General features: G+C 47.5%; 1 long non-coding RNA gene across 2 annotated transcripts in view; it reads right to left on the bottom strand.

Annotated features, from left to right (window-relative positions):
• The window catches only part of LOC121453136, a 99,558-nt gene that overhangs the window by 16,062 nt on the left and 55,592 nt on the right, over positions 1–27,904 (bottom strand). The window contains exons 2-4 of one of the 2 annotated variants that reach the window (XR_005974973.1): positions 14,720–14,804; positions 12,194–12,267; positions 10,038–10,115 (exon numbers count right to left, since the gene is read on the bottom strand). This is a non-coding gene — a long non-coding RNA (uncharacterized LOC121453136). Of the gene's footprint in view, positions 1–10,037; positions 10,116–12,193; positions 12,268–14,719; positions 14,805–27,904 lie in introns of those variants that run through there. The other variant, XR_005974974.1, reaches the window with a different exon arrangement.

Genomic DNA, 27,904 nt, shown 5'->3' on the forward strand with positions numbered 1-27,904 from the left:
TGAGCAGGCATCTGAGGATGGCCCTATGTGGCCCCAGTTAAATGTCCTCATTGCTATCTTGAATCTCTCATCTAACTCTGACAGGGAAAGGGGGGCCTGCACTTCTGAAGCCGCTCCTCAGGGGACAAGCTCACTGCATTATTGTGCCCCAGATGATAGACCAAAGCTCTGAGCATGCACTATCTAAACTCAAGGTCTCATCCACTGTGGCTGCAGAATGGCAGCAACAGGGCAGGAACCTGGATGTGTGGCCTTTGCAGAAGGGAAACTGGGTCCAAACACAGCTACACTTTGAGAGATTTAACAGAGCCTGAAGAAAAGGCCTACAAGACGAATCATGGAAAGGGAAGGGGCATTATGGAATCAGAGCCAGAAGGGTAGAAACCAGTCTGCCTTCACCCCTGTAGGTCATTAGTGTGTTTGAGAAGTAATACCGCTTTAACACCCCGACTGAAGAAGGCACGAGGGGAGAGACACAAGACTGGGGTGAGAAGGGAGTTCATTTTGGAGGAAAGCTGCTCCGTGGGGAGTCACCTCACTGTAGGGTGCTGTCACTTTGTTCTAGAAGATTCTTTTCTTAGGCATGTTTTTCGTTTCCCCCTTTGACAATTAGGTCTGGGTCTTCCCAGCACCTCTCTCTGTCCAGCCTTTCCTGCACTCCCTCAGGGGTCTCCCACACTTTCTGGCTTCCAAGAGCACCCTGAGGGTATCTGCCAGCAGGAAGCCAAAGCGGGAGGAAATTGACACAATCCCTAGATGACATAAGTCCGCTGACACGCTGCCAACTCAGCCTATTGAACATGCAACTGAAAAGCCAGCATTTCATTCAAAGTAGGTCACCTCCAAGCCTTGTAGATGTCAGCTGGCAGGTCACCACAGACCTAGAATGCAGAGCCAAGTAGTTAGTGGTTTTCCTTGGGGACAAGCTGAGGTCACACAGAAAGATGAGAACTAAGAGGAGCTTGTAAGAACGGGTAAAATAGAACAGAGTAGGTAGGGGACACTCGTGGGCAAGCTGGGAAGGCGAGCCTGTCAAGGATGTGCAGCCTGTGGGTGCGCGTCCTGTCCCGCTCACATGACATCTGGCTCTCTAATCCCACACACTTACTTGCTGGATAGGCAGCAGAGCCTCCACGGAGGGACAAATGCCCCTTCAGGGAGCAAGCAATCTAATTTGTTGATGTCCTCATTTTGACGGAGCACTGTGTCAATCCCAAAGCTCACATGGAAAAATGTCTGGAGACTTCACAGGTATGGGAGAAAAAATATAGTAACAGTGAAACTGTTGAGTACATGGCTCTGGGGTCAGCCACATTTGGGTGGACACTAGGTTCTAGTTCTTGTTTATTGTAGCCCCTTAAGGAACTTTTCTACGTTTGGCACGCTGAACTTTCTTAAGAACGGTGTTATCCAGCCTCGGTTTCTTGTGAGGACGGCAGCACACGATGCAACTTATGATGAACCGGGCACCGAGTTCGATATTTGGGACTGTTACAACATTCCAATTCCTACTGTTACTGGGAATACTCATAAGCGTGAGGTTTCCTGGGAGCTTGAGAATATACCTGAGTTTAGTTCATAACATGACCCACCCATAATATGAGGATACCCATGCCTCATGGGCAGACTTAGAAGTAACTGGCAAGACACATGTTTTTCATGGTGTTTTACATCCTCTATCATTTTCCCCTCTTAATCAACAACAGAGGAATATGAACCACAGAATAAAATGCTAAATAGGCTGTAACAAGCTGAACACCCACACAAGCTCACCTCAAATTCTGCTTCCTAGAAGACCAGTGACAGACTGTACTAAGTGGTGTATGGTGGGGCAGGGGTGAAGACCCCTTGTAGTCAAATGCGTTCAGAAAACTATATCTGACATCACCCTTTTTCAGCTTTTGGTATGCACTGATAGTCTGTGAGTCTTGGAGTAGGGGCTGTGGCATGGAACATTCTCTCTGTGTATCTGGTCTTGGTTTGACTTTTGATGTGCACCCTGCAGGATGCTACTGTTGCACAAGCTTTGAGAAAAGCTCATCCGTGTTCAAAAGGCCTGCAGGGTCAGTGTCAGGCAAGCTGCTGGGTCTGCCCTTGATCCTGTATATTCAACATCATTAATTTGTTGCCATGCTGATCAGACATGAAAATGATGCTAAGCTGCAAGGGGAACCCAAGAGGAGAGGCAGTGCCAAGATAACTGTGGTCTAACTACGGGGACAGTCCATGAGAACAAAGCGGGTCCCGTATGCGTGACATTAAGAGCAAAACAAAGCAATCGGGATGGAAGAAAAGAAGGAAAAAGGCAGTACCTGGAAAAAGAATGCTCAGGCCTCTAATCTCAGATATGCAGGAGGTCGAGACAGGAGGAACAAGAGTTCAAGACCTGACTGGGCTACAAAGAGAATGTTAGACGAGCCTGGACAACCTAGTGAGACCCTGTCTCAAAATAAAAAGTGTATTTAAAGAACAAACGGCACAGCTTAGTGGTAGAGCACTTGTTGAGAAAACACAAAGTCCTAGGTTCAATTCCCAACATCACAAAAATAACTGTTAAAAAAAGACAGAGAAAATAAAAGACAATGCCGTGTGTGGTGGCTTGTGCCTGTGGTTCTAGCACGTACATCTGAGTCCAGGACAGTCTGGGCTACAAAGTAATAACCTATCTCAAAAAAAGAAAAAGAAAAAAAACTAAACAATAATAACAGAAGGCTGAAATACAAACAAACCTGGGGACCTCTAATGACCATGAAAAGAGAAGACAAAACTGGGTCCATTGTCATGGTACCTGAACCTCTGGATTATGGCTTGTTCAAAGTTGCGACTAGCCCCTTGCCCCCCAGTCCAGGAAACATGCAGTAAATAGCCCTCTAAGGTCCACTTGCTAAGGTTTGATCCCCAGGGGTAGAACTACTGAAAGATGCAATGAACCTATGGGAAAAAGGCTTCTGGGAGGTCCTTAGGAAGAAGGGACCACAGGACCCCTGCCTCTTTGTTGTTGTTTGCTTGCTTGCGAACTTCTTGGCCATAAGGCAAGCATTTCGACTTACTGCATGCTCCCATCATTACCAGCAAGCGCTGTCCACAGAGGTTCCAAACAAATTATCATGCTGAGGCGATGGCTCAGCAGTTTAGAACACTGGCTGTTCTTGCAGAGGAACTAGGTTTGATTCCAAGCACCCACGTGACAGCTAACTAACCACCTGTAACTCCAGTTCCAAAGGATCCGATGCCCTCTTCTGACCTCCACCGTGGGCACAAGGCACATGTGTGACAAACATACATGCAGATAAAACATTTCTATACAAAAACTATTTCTTAAAAAAAAAAAAGGTACCCTCAACCATGGCCTGGAACCTGAGTCAAGCCAAGCATACTGATACATGCCTGTAATTCCTGCACTTGGGAGGCTGAGACAGGAAGATCACAAATTGGAGGCCACTCTGTGTGTAATGAATTTAAGCTCAGTCTAAGGTACAAGTTAGATTCTGGCTCAAAGCAGGTGGTGGATACAAAGAGCCAAAAATATATTTTTTTTCTATGTAAGTCCAATATTTCAAGTAATCTGTTATAGTAACAAATTTTGTTTGTTCCTTAAAAAAAAGTTCTTTAGGAGCCTTGGTGTCTCACACCTGCAATCCCAGCACTTGGATCACAGTTGAAAGCTAGCCTTGGCTACATAGTGAAACCCTGTCTCAAGAGAAAAACAAAGTGGGGAAGAGGAGGGAGCTCAATGGGTAAAGGTGTCTGCTGTCAAACCTGACAACCTGAGTTCAATACCTAGGACCCACATATGGGAAAAGAGACCCAACTCCCACAGGTTGCTTCCTGACCTCTGTGCACACTATGCTGTGCCCACTCCACTCCACCCCCATACGCAGAACAAATAAATACACTAGAAAAAATTAAACTACACCATTAATATTCCAAATTGGTAGTATGGTCAAGCAGATTCAGGTTTCCAAAGACGTGGCACTTTTAAAAAGAGCATAAAAATCAATTAGAGATTTCTCACCTTTCCTACTGTGAGACGACTCCTGGGAAGAAACGTCTATCCATGGCCTGGGGTGCCAAGCTTAGAGGTACACAGATAACTAAGAAAAACTGTTAAGATGACAAAGGTGCCCCAAACCATTGGTCCACAGCGTTGTGGAATATTCTGTTACACTCTGTGAGGAAGTGTCACTGTGATTGGTTTAATAATAAGCTAAACAGCCAATAGCTGGACAGGAGGTATAGGTGGGACATCTGGACAGAGAGAGCTCTAAGAGAGGCAGATCAGCAGCCAAAGAGAGTGAGCAGGATGGGGAGTACAGAGTAAAGGCAACCAAGCCACATAAAAGAACACAGATTTAAAAAAAAAAAGGGTTAATTTAAGTTCTAAGAACTAGTTGGGAACAAGCCTAATCCAAGGTCGAGCTTTCATAATTAATAAGAAGTCTCCATGCCATTTTTTGTTAGCTAGCGCCCAAATAAAAATCCATGTACACCACAGAGATTATAGAAAAGAAATAAACAGATGAGATGCACAGAAACCTGGGAGAGTCCAGCCTTCTGATGGCAAAACACCTTCCCTGGAGAAGATGTAAACAGCCAGACCCCTCATCCTAATGTCCCAATCACAAAACAGGGTACCATTCCACCAGTGTGCATTCTGGGAAACCAATGAATTTACTAGGCTTACTTACAGAGCAAAGAAGGGAGACTATAGGCAGAATCGTGGATGGCTTGAAAGCAGCCACACTGGAAGGACTGCTCCCCACAAAGACAACATCTCCCCAATGGTCATGGAGGAGTTTCTTCCCCTTGTACTCTTCCCCTACAGTGTAAACAAGCCCCTCACTGAGCCCCAAGGCCTTGTGCAATGAGAGCAGAACTGTATACAACTGGCTGGGAGGAGCTGAGAGTAGCTGGATGCTCCAGTGTGGGCCCCATGACCCTCCCAACTCTTCTTCTGTGATGTCAGGTCAAGGGTCAATAAGCTCAGCTATAATCTTTTGCGTGTGGGCACAGCTGTTCTAGTGAAGACGGTGGCCGTATGACTGGGAGGATATTTATACATACCCTCCACACAGACAGGTGAGGGAATACAGCATGCCACGGAGATCCAAGGAGAATTCACTGCTTCTCCAGCTTCATGAAGGCGTGTCCAACCTTCTGGAAAGTGTCAACTCCACAAAAGGACACCACACCCTCATCCCTACCATCAGGAAACATAGGCTACCAAACAAGTGAAGTGCCTGACATCCCCAAACTAGCTGAGTCTTTTCAAGGAAGTGAAGAAGTCTATCTCAGTCAAGCTACCACAGAGGCTCAAGGTCATTCTGAATTAAAATGTGGTCTCAGAACAAGGAGCAGAAGCATCACTTGCTAGAGAGATGGTCTCCTGGGTGACTCACAGCATGTCAGCCCGGAAGAAGCATTCCTTTGAGATATTCAAGGTTCTGTAAGGGAGAAAATCAAATATCACGGTCCCTCTGCAGCCAGAAAACCACTTCAACTTCAGAAAAACTGCCTTTTGAGGCTATGTGAGTCTGGATTTCAAGGTCAAGGTTGTGAGCGTCTTGTTCTAAAGACCTGTTCATTCTATATCCTTTCCGAGGTTACCAGTGGAGAACAAAGTAGAAGAAGCCATGTCCAGAACGCATAGACGGACAAATTAAAACATAGTTATCATTATATTTTAACAGTGGTAATTGACAGAAATCCAGAACCACCTAGGAGGCCAGCTTCTGGGAGCTTCTGGGCATGTCTGTGAGGGAATATCAGCCTGTATTAATTGAGAGTGGAAAGAGCCATGGGCAGCACCACTTAAAGGAAAACACAAGTTCTAACCCCAGCAACCATCTCTGCTTCCTCACTGCACTCAGCCACGTCATCCTACCACCATATCTTCCCCGCCACGGTGAATGTACCTCACACTGTGAGTCCACACAACCCCTTCCTGAAGTCGCTTCTGTGGGTAGGTCCTGTCACAGGAACAAGACAAACCATCAATATAGTGGCCATTTCCCCTTTTTTCCAACTTTTATTATATCCGTTTGTGTGTGTGTATACACATACATATATGTGTGCAATGTGTTGTGGTGCCCATGTAGCCAGAGGACAACTTTCTGGGTTCAGTTCTCTCCTTCTACCACGTGGGTCCCTGAGACTGAACACAGGTTATGAGGCCTGGCAGCAAGCACCCTTACCCCTCAGTCATCTGGGCCACTCTTCCCTCCCCCAACTCCCCTTGGCACTGGTGAACAAGCACAGGGCCTGTTACCCCAACCCCATGACCATATTCCTTAGTAACAGATATATTTGTCAAGTACTCAAGTGTAGTGCCTATACACTGTAAAGTGCTTTTTAAATCCCTTGTCTTACCCAGTCCTCATAATAACCCTGTAGGATAAGTGCTATAATTTCCTTCCCCCACTTTACAGATCAACCGAAGACTCCAGCGTAAAAGAGCTCAGGTCTGTACAGTTAGCAAACGGGGCACTAGGTGGGCACTAGGTCTCTAAACCAAGTTCAAGTCCTTGACCGCTAAGACCCATGCCTATCTCCCATAGAGGAAATGACTTGTTTCCTTCTCTGTTCACTGCACAGACAAGGCAGTCTGAAAGCCTTCAGGTTCCCCCCGGGCTCACCACGTTGTCGAGGATACAGTCAGGCTGCTGGCCGGCTGGCTCAGACACAGGTGCACCCGGGATCAGGCCTCAGGCCTCCATTATGCCGTGTTCATTACACAGGAAGACTCCGAGGTCATGCTTTCAAATCCCAACCCTTTCCTCATTATCTGCCCCCAGCAGCCGCGTTCTTCCAAGTCCTGTATTGACTCGCTTTGCTCCTGGCTGCCGGCCCATCTCCATTAGATCCCAGACATTTGAGTAAAGTACACAGCTATCCAGTTCTGACTGAACGGAATTGACTCGCCATCCCTCCTCTATAATTTTGGGCAGAGTCTGAGAGGATTTAGAAGGTGTCATTGACTTGGAATTACAGTTCATTGTTACAGAATGAATTTCCGGACTCTGCTGAAGAGAGCTGGGCACCCCACCACCACACACACTTACACAAGCAGCTTTGTTCCCATCAAAGTGTCCCTCTAATTGCACCATGCACATTCGCTCAGGACTGCGCCGATTCTCAAGGCAGAGCTTTATCAAAGGAAACTCGGCTTCCCATGGTGCATCGCGTCCGCGCCTTCACGTGGGCATCGATCCCAGCCGTGCATTCTAGCTTCCGCTACTATCACTAACTTCTTTACTTCAAACTCTTTGCAGGCCTTTGTCTGATACAGGGCGGCCAAGTCTTGCAAGTCAGGCTATTATTTTGCATAGCAGAGAGCTAGGCTCTTCACCCTGCTGAGGTGACATAAATGGTCACAGACCGACCGGGTTGATAGCTGACTGACTGTATTTTCCATAGTACACATCTGTCACTTGCCCAGAGTGAATTCGCTCTTCTAGATATGGGCACTCATTAGAATGAGGGACTTGGGGGAAAGCCCTAAGCCTGTGGAGATCTTGGAGCAGATGGTGCTGAGTTAAAAACAAAACAAAACAAAAACCATAACATTATGGCTTCAGTCTCAGAAGATGTAACAATAAAACCCACTCCCGAGGTCAGCCTAAGCCTCTAATCCCCTGGCACAGCTGGAAACACAAAAGCTCCTTGGAGCTCAGGCCCCCAACTCACCTGGTGGGACAATAGACAAGACAAAGGCCCCTTCCTCAGCTGCCCTACTACCTCTTGCTCCATCTCCCAAACCACTTAAGGAGAATATTAGGGGTGTTCAAACTTAGCAGAAAAATCGGATAAAACTGTACAATTTTCTTACAATGACTGTAACAATGAAAAGAAAGACATAAAAAAAAAAAAAAAAAAAAAAAAAAAAAAAAAAAAAACCTTTGGTGATCCCAGCTAGAAAAAGCAAGGCATTTTCTCCAAGTATAATTTTTTAATAAAACTGTTAAAATTTTTAGTTTTTAAAATTTACATTTATTCTGTGTGTGTGCACAGGCAAAGGACATCCTGAAAGAGCTGGTTCTCTCTCTCCACCTTGTGTGTGGGTCAGACTGGGCCATCTCACAGACTCAAAACTTTTTTAACTTCTAGCTGCTAACAGAATGCTCAAATTTTTATCAGTCTTTCACTCCCAGCACTCAGTAGGCAGAGGCAAGTGGATCTCTGAGTTCCAGGCCAGCCTGATCTGCTAGTAAAAGGCTAGTCAGAGATACACAATGAGACTTTGTCTCAAAATATAATAAAAATTCATTTTTCACCAGAGCTGACTGTGATTGTGCCAACCTGCAACCCCAGCCCACAGGAAACAGAAGCGATGAGGTGGAGAGTTTGAGGCTGACCTGGGCTACACAGTAAGACAAAAAACCTGGGTGACGTCTCTCTGGCCAGAGCCTTCACCAAAAGCGCCCTGTAGCTGTAGTTTGGCTATTTGGCACTCTCTTTGGATGCCTTCTGCATGGCTGGCTAATTTGACCACCACAGTCTCTAACTGGCCTTCTAGCAGAATCTCCCCAAACCACACAGTAGGAAATAAAGCAATACCAAAAGGACAGCCCCAGGACACAGCCAAGTTCAGAAGGGAACAGGGCCTGGTCCAGATTCCCTCCCCTTCACACTAAAAATGAGGCTGAAGTCACAGTGAGAGATATGTCACTGCTTAGCAGGGGGACAGTAATGTACTCTCCATTTTTCTAAAAATCTAGAGGAGGAGCTAGGCGATGGTGGTGCGTGCATAGAGGGGGAGCCGGGCGGTGGTGGTGCACGCGGTTAACTCCAGCACCCGGGAATCATAGGCAGGTGGATCCTTTTAAATTAGAGGGGAGCCTGGTCTACAGAGAGAGTTCCAGGACAGCCAGGACTATAAGGAAGGAAGGAAGGAAGGAAGGAAGGAAGGAAGGAAGGAAGGAAGAAAGGAAGGAAGGCAGGCCCAGAAACTGAAGATTAAAGGAGCAGAGCTGAAATGTGCGTTGGTGGGACATGACGCTCCAAGTTCAATGCCCAGATTCAATACAAACACACATAGGAAAAAAAAATGGGTTACTAGGTAAAGTGAGCGGGACTTGATCAGGATTGAGGGGACTAGTGGAGACTGAGGTGCATTGCTCTACTCAGGCGCTGGCCAGACAGGGCACCAGGCAAATGTGTGCAAATGTGTGATAGGGACCGCACCCTGTCCTTTGCCGAAATCTCAAGAGAAGTCAGCCCTCTCGGATGCCAGCATAGCTCCCACTTTTAAATGCAGGCTCAGAAGTTTGAGGGGCAATAATCGGGCGCTACAACGAACACTGCGGACCCTCAAGCTCAGCCAGTTCTTTAACCTCAGGCTTTCGTTGTTTTTACTAGCGACTTTGGGTATTTTATTTAATCTTTTCATGTCTCATGTTTCCCATCTGGAAAAAAATGATATTTTGCAGCCAGGTGGTGGTGGCGCACGCCTTTAATCCCAGCACTCGGGAGGCAGAGGCAGGCGGATCTCTGTGAGTTCGAGGCCAGGTCTACAAGAGCTAGTTCCAGGACAGGAACCAAAAGCTATGGAGAAACCCTGTCTCAAAAAATCAAAAAAAAAAAAGATATTTTGCTTCCAGGACTACTGTAAAGATAAAAAAAAGTGGGGCGGGGAGACGTTCCCCCAGATTCTGGGGTCTGCAGGAACATGGGATTCTAACACTGGTCCACAGTGGAACTACAGTCAGGCCCCCACTCATGTCATTTGGCTGGGGTGGACAGAAAGCAGCCAACCACACCAACCAGGGCACTGTAAGAATCTCCTTGTGATGAGAAAGCATGGCCTAGTCTTGTGTCACAGTGACCTGAACAAGACTGGGAGACCTACACACAGGCTGGCTGCCCACCCCAGGCTTCAAAGAGAAAACACAGGCCTACCTGGTAGCTTGCAGCACCAGCCAGAAGGCCACTGTTACAGTGAACAGAGGAACAGTAAAGAGAGAGAGAGAATGGCTCAGACCTATGGACAGAGGCAAATTTAAAGCAGGAGAGGAAGGGAGTGGGTCAAGATGGTGAAGGAGCTGACCCCTTGGCCAGTGGCAACACACAGGAAGGCCAGCCTGGTACTTTATCTGGGCAGCACAGCAGAGATGACCCTGTTGATGAAAGCATAGGTGAGCCAACCCTCAGGACAGGAGTGTGGAAGACCTAGCCCTACCCCTCATCTGACTCATGGCTGCTGTCCTGGCAAGGTGCAGGGCCTGCTCCTCAGAATGTTGCAGCTGGTGGGGGGCAGGGATGGCTCTCCCACTTGGGCAGGGTAGGGATTCCCCCCCCCCCGGGATTTCCCCCCAATCAACATGTGGGGCAGGTGGGAGAGCTGATCCGGTGATCCTAAGAGCAGGAGGGCCATCCCTGATCCCTGACCCCCACCAACTGCAACACCTGGGAGAGCAGACCCCCCACCTCGCCAGGACAGCACCATGGAGCCAACATGGTTAGCACAGGTCCGAAATTGTGACCATGGGAAAGCTGTCCCCATTTCCCATCTGGCAGACCAACCCTACAGCTGAACAAGGCCAGACCCAGGGTGATGACTTGGCCTGCCCCAACATCTACCCCATCTATGATCTGCTGGAGCACATGAAGGAACCTGACCCTCAGACCAAAAGCTGCAGGATCTCCACAGCATAGGGTACCAGCGCAATGTCCAGGAAGAATCCTAGTGGGGGCCCAGGCATCAGTTATATCATGGAGACCAGGGGCCTCGGACCAGATCAATGAACACTTGCAAGTAGACATGTATGGACCAAGGGGTATACGGTGTGACTTGTTGGGTCACATTGCAGCTTCCATGAAGAGATTTTTTTTTTTTTTTTTTTTTTTTTTTTTTGGTTTTTTGGTTTTTCGAGACAGGGTTTCTCTGTGGTTTTGGAGCCTGTCCTGGAACTAGCTCTTATAGACCAGGCTGGCCTCGAACTCACAGAGATTCACCTGCCTCTGCCTCCTGAGTGCTGGGATTAAAGGCGTGTGCCACCACCGCCCAGCTCATGAAGAGATTTTTAATTCCTTCCTCTTTTTTTTTTTGTTTTATTTTTCTCATTTTATTTTCTTCCTTTGTTTCTCTTGGATTTTGTTTTATTGGGGTGGGGGGAGTTCAGGGGCAGAGGGCAGATTCAAAGGGATTCATTCCCTAATGAAGGAGATCAAAATACATGATGTGAAAAACACCTAGGATAAATATACTTTATTTTAAAAAAGAATTTAAAAACATACATATAGCTAGGCGGCGGTGGCACATGCCTTTAATCCCAGCACTCGAGAGGCAGAGGCAGGTGGATCTCTGTGAGTTTGAGGCCAGCCTGGACTACAAGAGTAAGTTCCAGGACAGGCACCAAAGCTACAGAGAAATCTTGTCTCAAAAAACAAAAACCAAAATACATAAATGTGTGTGACAAAAAACAAAAAAAACCAAAATACATAACTGTGTGTGTGTGTGTGTGTGTGTGTGTGTGTTGAACAGTGTCTAGCACATGGAAACACTATACTTTTTTAACTATTACCATCTGTGGTGGCGTGAACAAAAATTGCTCCCACAGGCTCATGTATTTCATATATTTGAATGCTTGGTCATTAGTGAGTGGCACCCCTTGAGAGGGATTAGGAGGTGTGGTCTTATTGAAGTAGGTGTGGCCTTGTTGGAGGAAGTGTGTCACTGAGCACGTGCTCTGGGGTTTCAAAAGCCCAAGTCAGGCCCAGGGTCCATCTCTCCCTGTTGCCTGCAGATCGGGATGTTGAACTCTGAACATCTTCAGAGCCATGTCTGCCTGCATGCAACCAAGCTCCCTGCCATGACGACTAAACCTCTGAAACTATAAGCCAGCCTTTAAATGCATTCCCTTCTAAGAGCTGCCATGATCATAGTGTCTCTTCGCAACTACAGGACACTGACTAAGTAAGATATCATTGTTACTTTGCAAGTGCGGTGTAGAACAGTTCTTTCTCAACCTTGTGGCCTCAACCCTTTTGGGGCTCGATGACCCTATCACAGGGATCACATATCAGATATCCTGGATATCTGATATTTACATTATGCAGACCTACGTGGGATGCTAGGTACTCTCCAAGGCACGCCCATGGCCACTTTCCTCCCCTCTCCCTCCCAGCCTCTGTCTGCTTTCCTCCCTCCTTCTCCCTCCTCTCACATGCACACACATGCACACACAGGACTCACCCTGGAGATTTTCTGCCAGGCAGGTGGAAAAGCTCGGGATGCCTTCGTAGTCAGCACCTTTGGTCAGAGACATTCTGGGCACAAAGAAATCAGGAGAAAAGTCTGACTCTGCTCAGAAATTCCCAGAGTTTTGGGCCTTAGGGCTACTGTGATAGTAGTTGGGCTATGGGTTCCTTAGGGTTAGCCATGGCTGGGTATTTTCATAACGAGTCAGGCAACCCACAGCTGAAGGGTTATCTGAGAGGCCCTGGCTTTCTGAGTGGATGCAGCTCTACAAAGAACAAACCGGTCCCTTGTTCTGTGATTGTTTCTCACCAGTCCATGCAAGCCCCCCATCCTTCCACATACTGCAAAGCATTGCCTCAGGCCCTTCCTTCAGTTCCTACTGAGCTACCACTTACACATCTGCTAGCACTTAACAACAGGAGGCTTAATTAAAAGGAGAAAAAAAAGGGAGGGAGAAGGCGGAGGGAGACAGTGACTAGGAAATGGAATTGTATCTCCAATCTGTATTAAACTCTTCCTTTCCTCGTTTGACTCCTTTAATCTACCCTAATTTCTTCCAGCTGCTGGGCTGTCCATCCCCAGAGAAACAAAAACAAACAGTTAGGAATCACTGTCTTTGGGGCGCTTCACATTTATACCTCTCAATAATCCGATAATACTGCTGTAACTAAACCACTTCCGAGGGTGATGAGGAACCCACACTCAAAAAGGGAGGTAATGAATCTTCCCAAGCCAGCCAGTCCACGGTGGCTCACGCCTTTAATCTCAGCACTTGGAAGGCAGAGGCAGGTAGATCTCTGTGTTCAAGGCTAGACCGTACTATATACAGAGTTCTAAGTTTCTTTGGTTTCTCAAAAACCTAACAAAAAATCGTGCCCAAGATCACACAGCTTGTAGCTGATAAAGCCAGGAGTCAAAAGGAATCTATGCCTCCAAAGCTCATCAGCTACCTTTCCCATCTGCTTGAAACCGGGCTTTTCTAGTATGTACCCTGGGCTGGAAGTCATGGGAAGGAAACCTCAGTCTATGGCCTCTGACTTAGTGGACACTGTGTCTTGCTTCCTTGGACATAGGTCTCTGTGTACTCTGCCTCTAAAAGGATATTTGAAGGTAAAAACAAGACCAGAAAAGTGAAAGTGACATTTTTTAGGAAGATGCTACCAAAATCCACAATGGCATAATCAGCCTAAGAATCGCGTTTTTCAAGACGTCTGAAATACATTTATACAGTAATCTTCCCAGTCAGATATGTTTTCCTCATTTCCTTGGTGCTTTTTAAATTACAGAAGCAAAGCAAGCTCATATCGAACAGTCAAATCCACCACATGAGAATGAAAGCAAAGATTCCTCCAGCATGTTCTAATGCCCCAGGTCTTTCTGGGTCTAAGAAATTGCTGTCGGTTTTGATTCTCCCTTCTGAGGTCCAGGGCCTCATGCATGTAGAACAAGCACTCCACCACTGAGCTACACCCATAGCTCTAGGTTTGCTTAAGAATATATCAATGCTGGACTGTGGTGGCGCACGTCTTTAATCCCAGCACTCAAGAGGCAGAGACAGGTGGATCTCTGGGAGATCAAGGTCAGCCTGGTTTACAGAGCAAGTTCCAGGACAGGTTCCAAAGCTACAGAAAAAGCCTGTCTCGGAAGGAAAAAAAAGAAAGAATACATCAATACAGTGTGTGACTCTGTGTGTGTGTGTGTATGTATGTGTGTGTGTGCTCCCAAGTGTGCACCAGATGTCTGCCCACTTGTAATTGGGCACACAGAAGCTGAGGCAAGAGACTGGTAGCAGTTCTAGGCCAGCTGGACTTCATAACAAGGCTTTCTCAAATACAAAACAAACAATAGCACATATCCATATCTATAAATTTTTGTTTCTTGAAATCAGAATCTTATTCTGTAGGAATTTTGGGTTGGTTTTTGTCATTTTCTAATATTGGGGACAAAATCCACAGCGTCACTCATTCCAGGTGAACACCCCACAGCCCTGCCATATTCCATGGTTTTAAATCTTCTCATTTGGCCGGGCGGTGGTGGCGCACGCCTTTAATCCCAGCACTTGGGAGGCAGAGGCAGGCGGATCTCTGTGAGTTCGAGACCAGCCTGGTCTACAAGAGCTAGTTCCAGGACAGGCTCCAAAACCACAGAGAAACCCTGTCTCGAAAAACCAAAAAAAAAAAAAAAAATCTTCTCATTTGGGACTGGAGAGATGGTTCAGTGGCTAAGAGCACAGGCTGCTCTTGTAGAGGACCCAGGTTCAATTCCTAACACACACATGGTAATTCACAACTGCCTGTAACCCCAGTTCCAGGGGATCTGACACCCTCACACAGACATACATGCAGGCAAAACATCAATGCACATAAAATAAATGTGTTTTTTTTAAAAAAAAAAAAAAACAGCTCATTTTGCTCAACGTTGCATTTATTTATGTATCTCCACACTGATCTGCTCAGAGCCATCTGTCTTCTAAACTCACACAAGTAACTGCATTATATGCATGGATTGAGATCTACTTACCCAGTTTCCTGTCGAGGAGCATTTGGCTCAGGACTCTTTGATGTTGTAATGGCCATGGACTATGTTAAGAATCGCTAAAGGGAGCCTATGAGGAAAAAGAGAAAATATTTGTCACTTGTGTCTCTGGTCAGGGGTTAATTTCTAAACCATGTAAGGAACTTCCATAATGCAATAACAACAACAACAACAAAAAGAAATGACAGTCCAATTTAAAAGCAGACATTTCTCTAAAGGAGACACACTAATAGCCAACAGCTATATGCAAAGATGCTTGGATAGGTGAGTGTCGTGGCATACACCTTCAACCCTAGCACTTGGGGGGTAAAGGCAAGAGGATCCCAAATTTGAGACCAGCTTGAGCTGCATATAGAGACTCTATGAGGATGAGGAGGGGGAGAGGAAGGAAAGGGGTAGAAGGAGGAGGAAGAGAAGAGGAGGAAAGAGCAGCAGAAGCCACTGCCTTACCAGAGCCAATCAGCAGAGCTATTATAAAGCAACAGAAAACAGCAAGTACAAGGGAAACTGCATTGCTGGTGAGAATGATAGCAGGCCCTGGAAAACGGCATGGGAATGGTAAAACCTTAAAGCTAGAACTACCCTTTTATCCAACGACCCCATTGCTTGGTAAATCTAAAGGCACTGCAAGTAGGATCTTGGCCTGGCAAGAACGCTCAACAGGAAAGGACACCTGCTTTTGTGAGCCTGATCTGAGTTTGATCCTTGGAACCCATGTAAATAAAGACAAAAGGAGACAAATGTGGACTCTGCCCTCCACACATGCACTGTGGTATACACACACACACACCCCACATCAATACAGACATACAGATGATACAAGATAGATAGATAGATAGATAATCTCAAAGAGATATTAATACCACGTCATATTTTCAGCAATGTAGAGAACCACATACCTATACCTACAATCCCAGCACTCAGGAGGAAGGTAGAAGCAGGAGGATCAGGAGTTCAAGGCCAGTCTGAGCTAGGTGAGACAAAGCCAAAATAAAAGAGATCTGCAACAACCTAAATATCTATTTAGGAATGAATAGTTTCCTTTGTATATACTATAAAGATAAAATAGAATTGTATTCGACCTCACACTTGTAATCCCAGCACCCAGGCAGATGGGTGGGCAGGCAGGCAAGAAAGCAGAAAGAAAGTTAGGTGTAGCGGTGGACACCTGTGATTCCAGCACTAGGGAGACGGCAGCAAGAGGCTTCTCAGTCTGATGCTAGCCTGGGCTACACCATAAGTCCCTGTCTCAAAAATAAGGAAACTAGGGGGAAAAAATCTCTAGCTAACAGTACACATGATTATTGTTGAATCAACTTGACAGAACTAGAGTCACCTAGGGGACCAGGCTCTGGGCATGCCTGTAGGGGGCCATTGTCACCTCAGTACCTGAGGTGGGACAAGTGCCACTTCCTGGCTGGGATCCTGGAGAGGGTGGGGGACATAAGCTGAGCAGAAGTACCCATTCTTCATTCTCTCCTGCCTGTCTTTGGATGCGGTGGGGCCAGGTGTTGCCTGCCGCGTGTGAAGAGAAACCACTTCTCCCTGAGGTCGCTTTTGCCAGGTGTTTGTGAGAGCAGCAGGGAAGAGCTCTTGCCCCATTAACCCAGAAACGCATCTGAGTTATAGTCATTGGTATTATTACTGAAATGGAACATTTGTTCAGCTTAATAAGAGTCAATTCATATAATGTCATAAATAATAAAAGATGTTCCCAGGCGATGGTGGCACATGCCTTTTAATCCCAGTGCTCAGGAGGCTGAGGCAGGCGGATCTCTGAGTTGGAGACTGGCTTGGTCTACAGAGTGAGTTCCAGGACAGCTAGAATTGCACAGAGAAACCCAGCCTTGAAAAACAAAAACAAATAAAAAATGTAAAAAGAAGACAAAAGAGAAGGAAGAACTAGGACTGGAGCTCAGAGCTCAGCCAGTGCAGTCGTCCCTTGTCTTACAGCTGCAGGAAACTAGCTGGCAAAGGCAACTAAAGAAATGGAGGGCTGGGCTGGAGAGATGGCTCAGAGGATGAGAGCACTCATCGCTTCCAGAAGACTCGGGTTCAATTCCCAGCACCCACATGGCAGCTTATAACTATATGTAAATTCAAGATCTGACACCCTCACACAGAGACACACACGCAGACAAAACACCAATGTACATAAAATAAAAATAAATTTTTATAAAAGAAAGAAATAGTGTTTATTTTGGATCACAGTGCAAGGGTACAGTCCATCATGTCAGTACGCCCTGGAGGCAGGAGCTTAAAACGCCTGGTCCTGACGGGAGGTCAGGAAGCAGAGGGAGGCTGGTGCGGAGCTTGCCTTCTTTTTATTCAGTTCTAAACCTTCACTTAGAGTGTTTCTTTGAACCTCAATAAACCCAATCTAAAGACTCCCTCCCAGACATGCCCAGGTTGCTTCCACAGTGAATGTAAGCCCCATCAAGTTAACAATCAAGATTAAGGATCATAGCTAGCAGGCTCTCGATTTGATTCTCAGCACCCCACAGGGGAGAAAGATCTACAGAGTAGGCATCTCCTGCCTTTGAGGAATGACTATTTCTAAGCATACACATTCATAAATGTGTTATCTGTCATGTTTTCATGTTAAGAATTACAGTAAGACAGACAAGACCACCGTACTCTGAGGGAGAAGTCCTGAGAAGAAACACATGCGCCCAGGCTAAGGAGGTCACGATGAGAAGTCACAAAGGAAAAGGCAACCTAGGTGCGGTAATGGAATCTCATGAACACATCCAGGATGCTCCAAGAATTCAGAGAGATCGATACTAAGAGTAGGGATGGTGAGACAGCTCAGTGAATTAAGTCAGTTGCTATGAAACCTGATGACCTGAGTTCAGTCTTCAGGACTCATATGGGGAGAGACCCAACTTTTGCAAGTTGTCTTCTGACGTCCACGCTCATGCAGTGGCACACATGTGTACGTACACACACACACACACCACACACACACACACTGGGAGAGACAGAGACACTGAGAGAATCAGAGACAGAGAAATAGAGATAGAGAAAAACAGGGACAGAGAGAAAGAGACAGGGAAGTATCCGAAAGTGATGGAAGAAGGCTGGAATGTGTCTCCTAAACATCCTGCCGTGAAGATGAAGTGCAGAAACAGACTGCACGTTCTCGACAGAGCCTCTTGGCTGCCCCTGCCTGTTCATTCAGCCCTCTATAAATGGTCACTCGTGTTACCTCTGGGTCTCAGATCCAGAAACACAGCTGTGTGTGTGAGCAGTCACACAAACTGCTTCCTCGCTTTCTCCCCTTGCAGGTATATAACTCGGAATGGAACGGCTATAGAACACAAGAGATGGACACCAAGTCCTTGTAGAAACTGCTTTCCACAGTGGTTGTACCAACAGGAGGTGGCAGGAAAGAAGTGATAGTGGCAAAGGAGAATGTGGAAAGGACTGGACACACATGTGAGAAGACGTCACGATGGCACTCTTTTTCTGTTTATGTAAAAACTGAAAAGCAAAAAGGTGGCTGAGTCATTTTACGCTCTTGCCAGGACTGCATCCAGATGAATACATACCTTCTGCCTTGTCAACACCAGTAAAGTCAGTCTCTTTCATTTCTGTGTATTTTTTTTTAGTTTATTTATTTTTATTTTATGTTCATTGGTGTTTTGCCATGGGTATCAGGTCCTCTGGAACTGGATTTATAGACAGTTGTAAGCTGTCAGGTGGGTGCTGGGAATTGAAGAACCTGGGTCCTCTGGAAGAGCAGTAGATGCTCTTAACCACTGAGCCGTCTCCAGCCCCTGGTTTTTATGTATTCTAGTAGGCATGTCTTGGTAGCTCATTATGTTTTAATTACATTTCACTAATAACCAGCAAGTTAAGCATCGTTCCTGATATAGACTTTTTTTTTTTCCTTTTTGGTCTTTCTGAGACAGGGTTTTGTTTTGTTTTGTTTTGTTTGTAGCTTTGGAGCCTGTCCTGGAACTAGCTCTTGGAGACCGGACTAGCCTCGAACTCACAGAGATTCACTGCCTCTGCCTCCGGAGTGCTGGAATTAAAGGCATGTGACACCACTGCCCGGCTTCCTAGTTAGTCTTAAATGAAGTGTCTTGACAAATCATTTCACCAGGGCTGTGACAAACATCTGACAGAAGTGACCGAAGAAAGGAAAGGCATGCTTTGGCTCACAGTCTAAGAGGACACCGCATCGGGAACAGGGAGGGTACAGCAGCAAAAGCGGCCCTAGCTACGGCAGCAGGACAGTGAGCTGTCAGTCACATGACACAGTGCCAGAAGCAGAAAGAAATGTATGTGTTCTGCTCCCTTCTTTATAGTCCAGGATCAGGTCACAGGATGGTGCCATTCACATTCCAGGGGAGGGTTCCTTCCTCAATTAACCCTCTCTGGAAACAGACACGCCCAGAGGTGTATCTCCTAGGTGCCTGTAAATCCCACTATTAATAAAGATTAATTATCACAGGTAGCACCCGACGCCCGTCTGTGCTCTATGCGCTACCATACAATTCGTGAACCGGACAAGGGGCTGAAGATTGAAACACACAAAGACACACAGACAGAGACACGGGTCATCCTTGAAACAGGAATGCCCCAACAATGCCCCCTTTATTGTGTCCAGGGGCAGCTTATATAGGGATAGCCATGCTCCAGCCATACACAAGAAACCACTCCCCTGCCATTAGGAACTCCTGAGGGTCTCATTCTCAGAGCAGCTGCAGGCACTCAGATCAGGGGAAAACAAGTTGTTTACAAGAAATTCAGGATCTGGGGGTTCACAGCTCCCAACAATCACATGATTTTTAGTTAAGTCTTCTCATTATTTCATTTTTAAGGCATTTTATATATCCTATACATAAATCTTTCATGAGAATTACGCTTTAAGAATATTTTACCCTAGTCTGTCATTTCTCTTTTCAAGTATCTTCATGATGTTTTTAAAAGTAAAAAAATTAGCCTTTAAGGCCGGGCAGTGATGGCACATGCCTTTAATCGCAGCACTCAGGAGGCAGAGGCAGGTGGATCGCCATGAGTTTGAGGCCAGTCTGGTCTACAAGAGTTAGTTCCAGGACAGGCTCTAAAACTACAGCGAAACCTTGTCTCAAAAAAACAAAACAAAAATTCACCTTTAATCCCAGCATTTTGGAGGCAGAGGCAGGCCAACCTCTGTGAGTTAGAGGCCAACTTGGTCTACACAGTGTTCTAACACAACCAGGCTACATAAAGAGAATCTGGATTTATTGTTATTATTGCCATAATTATTATTAAGTTTTATTTTATGTGTGCAGGTGTTTGCCTGCATTTATCTCTGTATACCATGTTATACAGTGTCCATGGAAGTCAGAAGAGGGCACTGGATCTGGAACTGGAGTTAGAGTGGCCAGCTGTCATACAGGTGCTGAGAATACAACCAGGGTCCTCTGTAAATACAGCCAGCGCTCACTTCAGAGTTCTCGGCTGTGGAATAATCCTTACACAAGGAAAATATGCTGCCCTCACTGTTAATAAAAGTTGACTGGTCAATAGCTGGACAGTTTCCTCTGGAACCTGCATTGGATCCCCTGGAACTGAAGTAACAATTGATTGTGAGCCACCATGCACACACTGGGAATTGAAGCCAAGTACTCTGCAAGAACAACAAGTGCTCATAACTACTGAGCCATCTCTCCAGTCCTGAGCACCATTATAAATGCCAGGAATGCCAGGCAGTGGTAGCACACTCCTTTAATCCCAGTACTTGGGAGGCTGAGGTAGGCGGATCTCTGTGAGTTCCAGGCCAGCCTGGTCTACAAAGAGAGTTCCAGGACAGCCAAGGTTATTACACAGAGAAACCCTGTCTTGAAAAATAAAAAATAAATGCCAGGAGTTTAGCAGTGAGGAGGGAAAGAATTCCAGGTGTGGGGCTTAGTGGCACATACTCTGTTTGAGCCTCGGGAGACAGAGGCTGGAGGATCACAAAGTGCTGGATGGAAGGAAGACCAAGCTACTCAGGGAAATCCTGTCTCGAGAAAGTGGTGGAAAGATGGCTCAGTAGGCAAGAACACTTATATTGCAAGCCTGGAAACCTGAGTTCAAATCTGCACAACCTATGTAAAAGTTAGGCTTAGCCCCAGCTGTGCTCGCCATACCAGCATCTTAGTGGGGCAAAGACAGGTGGATCCTGGGAGCTCCCCGCAGACTAGCCAAAAAATGGCAAGCTCCAGGTTCAGGAAAAAATCCAGTCTCAAGGCAATAAGGCAGAAAACAGTGGAAGACACTGTCTACACACATCATACAAACAAGGAAGAGGAAGAGGAGGAGGAAGATCAAGAAGAGGAGGAGGAAGCTCACCCAGGGCTTACCTTTAACTGAGAAGATAAGCAAGCCAAACACTTGTGTGTGCCCTGGTGATAGAGAATCAGATGACCTGAGGAAGTGAGCTGTAGGTGGGGATCCTTCCACAAGACCTGATCAGGAAGAGGAAGTGGTGCTTGCTGAGATGGGAATGGGGCAGGGTCTAGGCGAAGGGGGAAGAACAAATTCTTTGAGGTCTGACTGTGGGATGTAGCTCCTGGGAGAGCCTGTGAAAGCTGAAACAGCACAGTAAACAAATTCCTCAAAATGGCAGGCCGGGAGTGCTCTAGGAACTGGGGAGGCAGTAATGCCAGCGGATGGGACTCGGTGCTAGAGTGCTTTGTGTGATGACGCGCAGTCCCAGTTTCTGATGAGTCTGAGCATATTAAAAAATAAAATAAAGGCCGGCCGATGGTGGCGCATGCCTTTTTTCCCAGCACTCGGGAGGCAGAGGCAGGCGGATCTCTGTGTGTTCGAGACCAGCCTGGTCTACAGAGCTAGTTCCAGGACAGGCTCCAAAAAGCCACAGAGAAACCCTGTCTCGAAAAAACCAAAAAAATAAAAAAAATAAAATAAAGGAAAAAAAGGAGGAGGAAGGGAGAACAAGAGAGCAAGGAAAAGAGAGAGGAGATGAGGTCAAGAGGTAGTCCAAGTAGGGCCTTGGCGTTACTGTAAAGACTGGCATTGAGTTTGAGTGACATGTGCAACCAAGAGAGAGAAGGCCAGCCATCAACCTCAGCTGTCTTCCTGGATTGCTCTGTTATGCCCAGATCACGGAGTCTCCCCAAAACCAACTAGGAGACCGAGTTCTGTATGTAAAATCAAAGAGCCTTTATTCTTACACAAGTTTGCATACTCAGTCTCCCCATGTGTCCAATGTATTGGAGTGATCAGAGAGCCCCAAACTCAGTTGGGGTTGGGTTTTTATAGTAGTAACGATAGGAGTGAGGGACTTCTAAGGTTCAGGACCCCTGATTGGCTGACATTTGTCTAGGGGTGTCCTGATGAATAGCGATGGGTGTGTGCTGGCAGTGATCCTATCTACAATGGTTGTAATGTCAGGAATTTCCTTTGGATGGTCTGTTCCTGTGTGGTGCCATCTTATGGCTTTTCCTGGAACCTGGTGTTGCCTATTATGGCAGCTGTGCGGCCTGGGCCCCATGTGTGGTCAGGCTGCCCTGGGCCCCACACTCTTCACCTTAGTTTTTGAAACATGAACTCTGAAGCTCATGAATATCTGGCCAGCAAGCCCCTAGATCTTCTTGTCGCCCCAGCTCTGGGATTATAGGCATGACCTGACATGCCAGGCTTTTTATGTGGAAGCTGTGAATCCGAACTCAGACCTTTATGCTCAGCAGCAAGCACTGTACCCACTGAGCCAGCTACCACTACTGAAAGACTCTGAGCGGCGGGATATAACCTGATGACATTTCAGAAGTTGAAAAGGGCAGAGTCAGCCACAGGCACAGTTCAAACTGACTGAGATAAGATAGACAGGAAATAGTGGTGATACTTGAGATCAAGATGGCAGGATGGAGGGGTAAGGTGTGGAAAGATTCCACACTGATCTGCTGGTGTCATTGAATGTAGGGGACTGGGAGACAAGGGTCAATAAAGAATTCAAGATCTGATCCTTAAGTACCTGGTAAGATAGTTAGATACCTCCTAAGTCTGAGAAAGAAGGAATCAGACCTTACTAAGTTTGAGATGTTGTCGAGCTGAGATAATGAAGCTGTGAGCATGGTTAGGTGCAGAGTGGAGCCATCGAAGCATTTAAAGATGTAAGATGGAGCGTTGTCAAGGCAACAAGAGCAAGGAGAGGAGACACTTCAGCACATGGAAGGACAGAAGGAAGACAAAGAGAAGAGCTGAGAAAGCTGCAGGAGAAGGGGCAGGAAAGAACAGTGTGGGGAGGCAGGAGAGGACAGTGAGGAGGGGGGACAGGAGAGGACAGTGGGGGGGGGACAGGAGAGGACAGTGGGGGGGACAGGAGAGGACAATGAGGGGGGACAAGAGAGGACAGTGGGGGGGACAGGAGAGGACAATGGGGGGGACAGGAGAGGATAGTGGGAAGAGGGACAGGAGAGGACAATGAGGGGTGGGACAGAAGAGGACAGTGAGGAGGGGGACAGGAGAGGACAGTGAGGAGAAGGGACAGAAGAAGACAGTGGGGGGGACAGGAGAGGACAGTGGGGGGGACAGGAGAGGACAGTGGGGGGACAGAAGAGGACAGTGGGGGGGACAGGAGAGGACAGTTGGGGGGACAGGAGAGGACAGTGAGGAGGGGAACAGGAGAGGACAGTGGGAGGGGGACAGGAGAGGATAGTGAGGAGGGGGACAGGAGAGGACAGTGGGGGGGACAGAAGAGGACAGTGAGAAGGGACAGGAGAGGACAGTGGGGGGAGGACAGGAGAGGACAGTGGGAGGGGGACAGGAGAGGACAGTGAGGAGGGGGACAGGAGAGGACAGTGGGGGGGACAGAAGAAGACAGTGGGGGGGACAGGAGAGGACAGTGGGGGGGACAGGAGAGGACAGTGGGGGGGACAGGAGAGGACAGTGGGGGGACAGAAGAGGACAGTGGGGGGGACAGGAGAGGACAGTTGGGGGGACAGAAGAGGACAGTGAGAAGGGACAGGAGAGGACAGTTGGGGGGACAGGAGAGGACAGTGAGGAGGGGAACAGGAGAGGACAGTGGGAGGGGGACAGGAGAGGACAGTGAGGAGGGGGATAGGAGAGGGTGAGCCCTGGGAGCCACGTGAAGAAGTGAATAGTCAATTGTGCCAACTGCTGCCGACAGGTGACACAGAGTGAGCCTGAGAAGTGGCTGCTGGATTGGGCAGGGATAGGCTGAAGGGCTGGCAACAGCTGGGCTCTTTATTTAGGGAGGTGTGAGGAGGGACTAGGACAAGAACTTTGTGCCTCTCCCAGGGGGCTTTGGCCCTTCTGCCCAAGGCTTGCTTCTTCATGTGTGGATTCTTCTGCCTCTTTACTGACTGCCACACTGAATCCTTAGGAAACCTTCCCATGCAGGCCACCTCCTCACACTACCAGGTGCCTGCTCCCTTTCCAGACTAGGCCCGGTGATACTTCCCTTGGGTGTGTATGTTGGTACAGATAGCATCTTTGTCTGTCTATGGACCTTTGCTTAGGGGGTTGGAGTGGGGACAGGAACTGTGTCCTTTTAGCTGTGAGTGCATCACCTAGCATGTGGCCTGCTGTGGAACAGCCGCACAGTCAAGAAAGACACTGGGAAAGGGAGGAGGGGAAGACAGCTCAGACACACCTGATGACAGGGATGAGGACCAGGCCGACATCCTAAAATCCTGCCTGTTTAGACTGCTGCTTCCAGCAACGCCTGGGTGGACTCTGTAATTAGGGACTGGGACAGCCACAGGGCCACGGCTGTGGAATGGCAAACGTCTGGCTCTCAGGCTTGTTTGGGGGGTGAGACAGGGGATGCCACCTAAAGCTCATTTTAAAAAGTGATAGGGACAAAGATAAAATGGTGACCCTCAAAGGAAGACTAGGAAGCCGATCTGTAGTAGCCGATCTGTTGTCTGGAGCTAGCTAGTTCCCATCCTAGACTCCCTTATCTCAGGACACTCCCTCCAGCCATTGTTTATTCCTTTCAAAGCATTGACCATCAAAGCTAGATGTTTGCAAATTTCTTTTCTGCTTATCAGCTGCCCTCCCCTAGTCAGTTGAGTCCCCTGAGGACAGGAACTTGGTACTTAAGTCACACCCCTCCCAGGCAGAGGGCCCAAATGCTTATCAGAAAAGTGTCCAGATACCTGCCGCTTCAGGGAATGCAGTCAATTCCAGCTTGTCTGCTGCGGTGTTTAAACCCTACAGTGCCACAAGTTTTCATTTCAGCTTCTGCAATGCTGGGATTCAAACCCAGGGGGCTCCTGTATACTCGGGAAGCACTTGACCACAGCTACAGTCACAGCCTGGAATGGAGCCTGGAACACAGTGTTTGAACTGGAAGTGTGAGTCAGGGTGTGTGCGGGGACCACACTCTCTCAAAAGATCTGGGAAACACTCTGTTCCAAGTCTCTCTCTTCTAGTATTTGCTGGGAAATCCTGATCCTTAACATATTCTCACAGACCCGACGTCAGCCTCCTTCATATGCTACCCATGCGTGGTCATCATCTCATCTTCCTCTGAGGAACCCTGCCGCCTTGGACTGAGGGCCAGCCCACTCTTGTATGACCCTATACCCAATTAAGGGTATACTCCAAGGCACTGAAGCTAAGACTTTATATCCTCGGCCAGAGAGAGGGTTCAGAGGGTGAGAGAACTTGTTCTTCCAGAGGACCCAAGTTCAGTTCCCAGCATCCGCATCAAGCAGTTACCACCTAGAACTCCAGCTCCAGGATCTACAATGCCCTTGTCCTCGACAGGCACCTGCTCTCACACACACACATACCAGGCACACAAAACCACACACCTATACATAATTAAAACATTAAAAATTTGCTTTAAAACTTTATATTCCTTGCAGGGGTTACAATCCAACCTATAACCACCATCCCCCCAAGGACCTGGCCATAGCCTATGCACGATTTACTTGGCTCACTTACCGCACTGTCCTGGGATTTACATGTTTGTGTATCTATTTTGAAGCAGGGTCTCATTATATAGGCCTTGCTGGCCTGCGACTCAGAGATTCACCTGGCTCTGCTTCCCCACTGCTGAATTGAAAGGTGTCTCCCACCATGAGGATAAGTGCTAGGGTTACTTTTAAATTCTCCATTGCACCAGGAAAGACAAAGGGACTTCATCGGATGTGCGAATTCAGCTGCACGGTTAGTGGGGAGAGTTCTTGGACTAGTGATGTGGGACATGGGCAAAAGAACAAGCAGGGCAGGGTGGACTTCCTGGGTGGAGGCCCAGGGCTTCCCAACATCAGCACATGCAAAGCGCTGACAGAGCCATGACAAGGCCGACTCCGGTTCTGTGAGTTGAGGATTCTTGGATTCTTCTGCATTTCAGCTGTTTTTTTTTTTTTTTTGGTTTTTTTTTTTTTTTTTTTTTTTTTGGTTTTTTTGAGACAGGGTTTCTCTGTGGTTTTGGAGCCTGTCCTGGAACTAGCTCTTGTAGACCAGCCTGGTCTCGAACTCACAGAGATCCGCCTGCCTCTGCCTCCCGAGTGCTGGGATTAAAGGCGTGCGCCACCACCGCCCGGCTCAGCTGTTTTTTTTAAAAAAAAAAAAACAATTTATTTTTATTTCATGTGCCTGCATGGATGTCTGTGTGAGGGTGTCAAATCTCCTAGATCTACGAGCTGCCATGTGGGTGTTGGGAACTGAACCCGGATCCTCTGGAAGACCACTGAGCCATTCTACATTTCTAACATGCTCCTGGGGCTTGCAGCTGGTGCTACATCTGGAACCACCCTTCATCAGGTGACGTCTTTGTGTCACCCGGGGGCCAGCCATCCTTGAGGTGGTGGCGTGCACGCCTTTAATCCCAACACCTGTGAAGCAGAGGCAGGTGAATCTCTGTGAGTTCAAGGTCAGCCTGGTCTACAGAGAGACAGAGTGAGTTCTGGGACAGTAAGGACTACTTGGGAAAACCCTGTCTGGGAAAACCCTGTCTTGGAAAATCAACCAAACAAACAAAAAACAGAACATCTGAACCTACTGGTATTTTCTTCCTTTGAAAAGTCCCTTTGTAGCCGGGCGATGGTGGCGCACGCCTTTAATCCCAGCACTCGGGAGGCAGAGGCAGGCGGATCTCTGTGAGTTCGAGACCAGCCTGGTCTACAGAGCTAGTTCCAGGACAGGCTCCAAAGCCACAGAGAAACCCTGTCTCGAAAAACAAAACAAAAAAAAAAAAAAAAAAAAAAAAGTCCCTTTGTCAGGCCTGGCTGACCCACACAGGTTACCTAAAAGTTCCTATCTATTTCCCACCTGTTTGTTTAGGGAGGGGAGTTGCTCCCTCCCTGCATGCCAGAGGTCTTAGCTGAGGCCTCAGCTTTGTGGAGTTAAGGAGGGACAAGCCTGAGGAGGAAGCCGATTAATCCTCTCTCCTCCCTCTCCTGCTGGCCCAAGGGGCTTCCTGAAAGGAAACGCATCTGTCTGCAGCCTCTGAGGGCAGCAGGGGATAAGGCCCTGCACGTAATGAGGATGGAGGTAGGGATGCCATTTAGCAACCTTGGCTTCTGGTCCTCCTTCCAATTAATCATCTCCAAGTCGTGACCATCCCAGGCACAGCCCCAGACCCTGAGGTCAGCTCTCCATCAAAGGCGACCAAAAGGCCGAGGAAGTAAAGGCTTGGCTCCAGCTGCTCTGGAGGCTCATGCAAGAAAGTCAAAAGATGCTGTCGCATGCCTAAGCACATGGACAGGGTCATCTGAGAACGACATGGTATTTCTGGAGTGGGTGGCAGGAAGGTCGAACAACTACAGCCCTACATTTCCACTCTCTTTACACACAGCCCAGGAAAACCTGGACATGCCACTTCAGAGACACTGGTTTCTGAAAGAAACAGGAACCTTGGACTGGGGGATATGGTCATTGGTAGGGTGACGGCACAACATGCCGCTTGAGGCCCTGAGTTCTATCTTCAATGAGAAACACGTGCGCGCACGCGCGCACACACACACACAATCCCATACGTGTGCATGCTCCAGATGTTGTGTGGCAAGAGGAACAAGCACACTGTCAGTTTTCTACAAAAGGCTGGGATGACAGCTACAGCTACGAAGGGAAGTAGAAAGGAAGGCAGCAAGAGAGACAGGGCTGATCAGAGAGAAACAAAACCAGCTGAGGGGAAGGGAGACACCTTCTCCACTGAGAACTTAGGGGAAATTTTATCTTCCAGATCTTCCCTGCACG

Source organism: Microtus oregoni, unplaced genomic scaffold, assembly GCF_018167655.1.
Source record: "Microtus oregoni isolate MIOR12 unplaced genomic scaffold, Mior012 000011F_ref0000422, whole genome shotgun sequence".
NCBI lineage: Eukaryota > Metazoa > Chordata > Mammalia > Rodentia > Cricetidae > Microtus > Microtus oregoni.